The sequence below is a fragment of the Brachyhypopomus gauderio genome, chromosome 10 (genome assembly GCF_052324685.1).
Source record: "Brachyhypopomus gauderio isolate BG-103 chromosome 10, BGAUD_0.2, whole genome shotgun sequence".
Taxonomy (NCBI): domain Eukaryota; kingdom Metazoa; phylum Chordata; class Actinopteri; order Gymnotiformes; family Hypopomidae; genus Brachyhypopomus; species Brachyhypopomus gauderio.
Genome location: NC_135220.1, coordinates 7094230 through 7100229, shown reverse-complemented (window position 1 = coordinate 7100229; position 6000 = coordinate 7094230).

Genomic DNA, 6000 nt, shown 5'->3' with positions numbered 1-6000 from the left:
CTTCCCTTGGCCCTCTGTCTCTGCGTGTCTTTCGCTGTGGCTCTGTTTCCTGTAGACCTGGACCCAGACCCAGACGTCCACAGCAGTCTCGTCTCTCTGCTTCCTCTCTGTCCAGTCCTCTATCAGACTATATTGCTGAAACTCATCTGACCTGGGTTGATTTCACCCATTCAGTCTGGTGTGCTGGTGTGCTGGTCAGCGGTACTGGAGGCGGTTCCGGGCTCTGGCTGTAACCCTGTCTCTCTCCTGCTGCTTCTATGATGACTGTGTCCTCTAACTCACAACACTGACCAGTCCCACAGATTAGTGGTTTTTCTGCTCTATCACACCGAACTCAAATATTGTTTTTGGTTAGTTGAATCCAGTGTGAGTAGAGCGGAAATCAAACTGGGGTGCCGAGATCCTCTCGGACTGTCTCTGTCCTCACCCCCTCTATTTCTCACTGTCTCACTCCCTGCCTCCACACCCCAGCTTTGTCTCACTGACTGATTCCCCCTTCCCATTGTCTCTCTCACTCCCCATCCCCACACTCACTCTGTGTCACTCCCCCTCCCCACTCTCACTGTCTCATCCCTACCCTCACTCTCTGTCTCACAGCCCCTCCCCACATTCTCACTCTGTCTCACCAATCCCCACATTCTCACTCCCCCTCCCCAACCTCTCACTCTTGTCTCACTTCCCGTCTGGCTACTATGCTCTTTACCAGTGCTATGCGCTATGTTGCTTTGCCTCTTGCAACTGTGTCTCTCTTTTTGAACTACTTTGCGGAAAACAGCTCCAGGCCAGCTGGGCTCAGTAACATCCAGTAGGAGTGAATCACCTCTCTGTGTGGGGCGTGGCTTAAAGCTACATGAGTGAATCACCTCTGGTGTGGTACGTGGCTTAAAGCTACAGGCTAATATGAGCACACATACATGTGTACATTCACAAATCTATAAACAGGCAATGTTTCCAAATGTGTCCCCACACACTCACACTCACACACACACACAGACTACCAACTAATATATTTAGCAAATCAGCCATTGAAGATCAAAACTTATTTTAAAGTTTTTCATTCATTTTAGTTTCAATATTTCAGTATATCTTTATTCAGATTCATCTCGTACCAAGAGATAGAAGAATTTCATCATGTACAAGTTGCAAGTTGTGCAGAGGTCTGGCGTGGCCTGCCTCCACTTACACACTGCATTCATGCATCCAAGACAGCGCACATTCACATCAGCTCACTAAGACAAAGACAAAACAGGCTTCTCAAAGCTGGCTTATGTGTGAAAGTCTCATATATAACAAACAAATTCATCAAAAAAAGTTTATGGAATGCTGTTTACTCTAGGTTACTGAAACTCTGTCCAAAGATTGAGGCTAAAGGGTAAGCCAGACAGCGCAGATGAAGGTAATGATACGGCAGTGTTAGGACTGTGTTCTGTGTGAGTTTTATCCTAAAAAATCGATAACTTCTGTCACCATGTGCCATACCATGAAGAACAACTGTAAAGAGAAAGGGAATAATGTAATAAATGCAATTAAATAGTTAATAAATAGAACATTAATAGTTATTATTAAAATTAACTTTTTTAGAATTTGAAAGAGGAGTGTACAGTCCTCTGGTACAACTTCCAGTGAACTGGGGTTTGTGTACGGAGGTGATGGTGGTGACGGAGGTGGCAATGGAGGTGATAGAGGTGAATTTCACAGTTGAGTGCACATACACAGCTGTATGTAGACTGTCAGGTATTCTCAGTACTCTGGGTGGCTGGACAGAATGGTAACCATGCAACAGGATAATGGATCAGAACTGGTTTAGGACCATGCAGACAGGAACAAATAGCAAGGTGTAGAATGTAAGCCAAACCAAACTAGGAATCTGCTTAAAATCAATTTGTGTTACACATATTACAGTAGTACAGTAAAAAATAAAGCTAATCTTTTTTGCAAAATTAGTGTTAATTTTCAAGTTTTTTAAAATAAGAAAATATATATTCAGTGCAGTTCAAAAAAGTAACAGGAGAGGGCAGTAGTGATTATGAAAATATGAAGATGACTTCATAATTGCAGTACACTGTGTTCATAACGTTCACGTGTCCTCTTGAATATTTCCTGAAAGTGGCTGGTCTAAATGGCAGATTCCTATTCAGTGAAGTCGGAACTGACGTCACCATGTCTGTTTATTCAATCATTTATTCAGTATACTAAGAAACATGATTAGTCTATTTAAAGAAAATGTCTAATCCAGAGGTCACCAACAGGCGGACCTCGGTCCGGATACGGACCCAAATGCAATCCCATCAGAGCCCAGAATAAATTGTTAAAATCAGCTCACTGAGACAAAGACAAATCCACCTCTCTCTCTTTGGTGTCTTTAGAAATCTCGTCAGTGGTGTGGAGCACTATGGCTTCCTCTTCAACAGTTCAATAGGCCTCATTGTGCTTGAAACTTACAGTCTCATGTCTAAAAATAACCCAGAATACCACAACAAAAATACTGGCTAGAACAGGAATTCTTTCATGATTTTTTTGTCCAGAAAGACAAAATAGACAAAAAAGGTTTTGTCCAGTTCCTGGGAAGTTCTTTTTGCTGGAAGGAGATGGTAAAAATGGTGGCTTGTCCTGTTCAGACAGAGATGATGTCTGTGATGCCCCTGGACCCTGATGTTCACCTGTCACTGACGTACACACTATAGCACACAGCTGGTTCACAGCACTACTGCCAACACAGTATCCGTGCCAACACACGGATCTGCGGAAACTGTTCCGCAGACACAAGGAACGTTCACAAGCGTTGCCCGCGTCGGAGGGGGTTTACTGCCTCTCGCTGTCTCACGTGTTGCCCCTACTGACACGGCTGATGCGTCATTGCGTGCAGAGACACCCTGCAGCTCTCAGACGGGGCAGCATGGCTGTGCAGGGGTTTGGAGCTGAAGGGACGCCACATTCATCACTGGACCTGGTGTGGCGCTGCACCATACTTGCGTAATCGCATTGGTCTGAGAGAGACAGCAAGAGAGAGATAGAGAGACAGACAGACAGACAGACGGGGCAGCATGTGTCTGTCAGCATCTCACATAGCCAGCCGCTTGACTCCTGCTAACAACCCCCCCCCCCCCTAACGTTGTAGCGCGAGATTTTGCCCCCGCAGTCCGCAGCCGTGACTCACGTCTCTGACGAGCTCACACGAGCCCATCAAAAGCCGCTTCAGCGTGTAAATCCACCGCGTGACAGAGGCACCTGCACACAACGGCATTCACTACTAAACACGAGCGGTCTGGTGGGGTGAGGAGAGCACTGTCTGCCTGATAATGCAACGGGACTAGTGCTTCACGAAGGACTTCATAATTTGCTGATCAAAGCGCTGAAACCTATTTTCCTATATTTCGGTCATATTAGTATAAGCTATTTCGCATCAGGACAGAAAAAAACCAAGGCGAATGCTGTAAAATACAAAGGAACTCATTAAAAGGAAAAGGATAAACACCACGTGCTGATAAATCCCTGACATGTCTGACTCACATGTCCATGAGAAGGTTAATCACTGAAGCTTAACGCCCCCGTGATGTCCAGAAGCGTGGATCATGTGCCACCCGGATCATGTGCAAATCATCTTACTGCGCTCCTGACCAAGGCGGCAGTTTCAAAATTGCCCTATCCCTATTATATAACCAAAAAAGACCTCCAACCATTTTAACTCGCGCCTTTAGCAGTTATGTACGTAGTTTTCCACTTTTACGCCTCGAAAGAGAACAGGAAGGCGATTTAAAGTACTTGTGATAGCAGGTCGGAAGCAAAGGCCTGTAAACGCACGAAGATAATCCATGTGTGTGTAACGTTTTTTACTAAATTAGTGGCATTCAGGCATTTAACTCAAATCTACCAAAACGCTTCCGTCCGTCCGAGGCGGTCAGGGGTCCGGGATGTGGAGCGCTGCTGCGGGCGGTTAAATCACACTAGCTTGTGACTGTACACCGCTGCTCATTAGCTTGTGTGTGTTTCAGAGCCGAGCGTGAAGAGTCCGGTTGAAATTGGATCCACGACCGTTCGAGGTTAATGGATGTAGCTTAACCCACCAGACTGTAACCGAAGCCACTGACTCGCGAACAGCAGATAAGAGTAATGACGGTGCTTGTGATGCCCCGGCACGTCCCCAGCGTTATTTACCCGCTGAGAGCGAGGGCTACATTACTGACCACATTCATGTAGTGTAACTAGTATAGGTTCAACTGGTCACTGACATTAGTAATAGCTTACAACTCAAACTAATTTTGGTGGGACATTACAATTTCAAACAACTAGCTATAGGCTACACGTTACAATCAGAAAAAGTATTCCCAATGAAATAACCTAACAGAATATACGCAATCAGCGCCATTGAGCTTAATTACTAACCGGATAAACACCTCATAAAGACGCTGAAAGCTGGAGTATTGATCACTTTTGGTGAGAAGTGAACACGGATCACGGTGGCCGAGGCCGAGTCGCTCCTCAGCGGCCTGTAGACCCGACACGTGGCGCTCAGAGGCGCCGCTATTGCTGCCTGTGATGGGGACTCTGGACGGGCACCCTTTTCTTTAAGGTGCATAATTTAATGCATGTATTTATATTCGACTACTTATCTAGCGGCTGCTATGGGGACAGAAGAGAGTGATTTTAAGAGAGTGATACTGGACAGCCTAACGCCACCTATAAAAAAAGTCCGTGACACTTCCATTAGGTTCATTCCATTCATTTTAGTTTCTTTAAAATATAAGTACCCTGGCTACAAATCGTTAGGAGGGTGTATGCACATATCAAACTCATTTCAGAGTGTATATACAGTTGAAATAACAACAAAAGGTGATATACAGTCAAAATAGGGGTTGTGCTTTGCGACTTCCCCCCAAACGTCCGCGTCAAAGGCCCGTCAGCCGTCTTCGCCTGGTGTATTACCTATTGAAACGTTTCTTTCATATGTAGAGCTGTAACAACGTTACCGTACCTGTAAGTGTGCTACCGTTTTACTATCGGAGGAATGTGTCGCTGCCTTTCTGCAGTCCTGGACCCTTAACCTAGCGCCTCAAACACTCTCTGGTTTCAATGTACGAGTCTTGGGTGTACACACGTCCACCACGTCACACTCAACTCGTTTCTTTCACTTTAAGGGCTTATCGACATCGAAGCTATGCGCGCTATGTCGACGTGGTTATCTTTGCCGAATGAACCGTGTCGATGTTCAGCAGATCATGTATTGTGCTGCGAATTCTTCACATAGTGACAAGAGGAAACTCGATGCAGTATGAGTACATGCATATAAAACACACCATGCGCGTATTTCAATATGTTTAATTACACGGGCTTGATTACATTTATTACTATGATTGCTAGCAGTCATCGTGTGTTTCATAAGAAACATATTTCAAAGAGCTCAGATGAAAACGGGCACACAGGTTTTCAGTAAGGGATACGTACAGGCGACCGTGCTCACCGCAGCTCTGCAGAGGGCGTGTGGACCGGTGTTCTGTCGAGTTCTGCTTCGCATAGGTGTGCGCTAGTTTGCGGTTTTGCGCATCCGCAGACCCACAGGCTTGTCATTTGTTTCCACGCCCATAAATCTATGCTCCCTTTCTGTCGAGTTTACGTTCAGGTGAGTCATTTCTTATCATGGTTTTGTCAGCAAACACGTGCATGGGTCTGTACTGGAAGCATGATTTGATAAGGGAAGCATTATTTGATGTATGATATCAGCCTATGAAGATATGCTACCCATGTAAAATATGAATAAGGAAGCTATAATGGATTTAAATCCATGCTTCCATTGTCCATACATACAGTGCACATACTTGATTTTATAATTACAATGCGTCATAGCCTAACTCCGTATTATATTTTATGGGAAAATCACAACTGGAAGCATTTTTCGACAAAGTAGCACAACTCGACAGAACACCGGCACGTGACTGTAATGTTGCAGATAGTGGGAGGTGGAATGGGAGGAATGAGTCTGTTGTTGCAGAAACAGGATTTCAC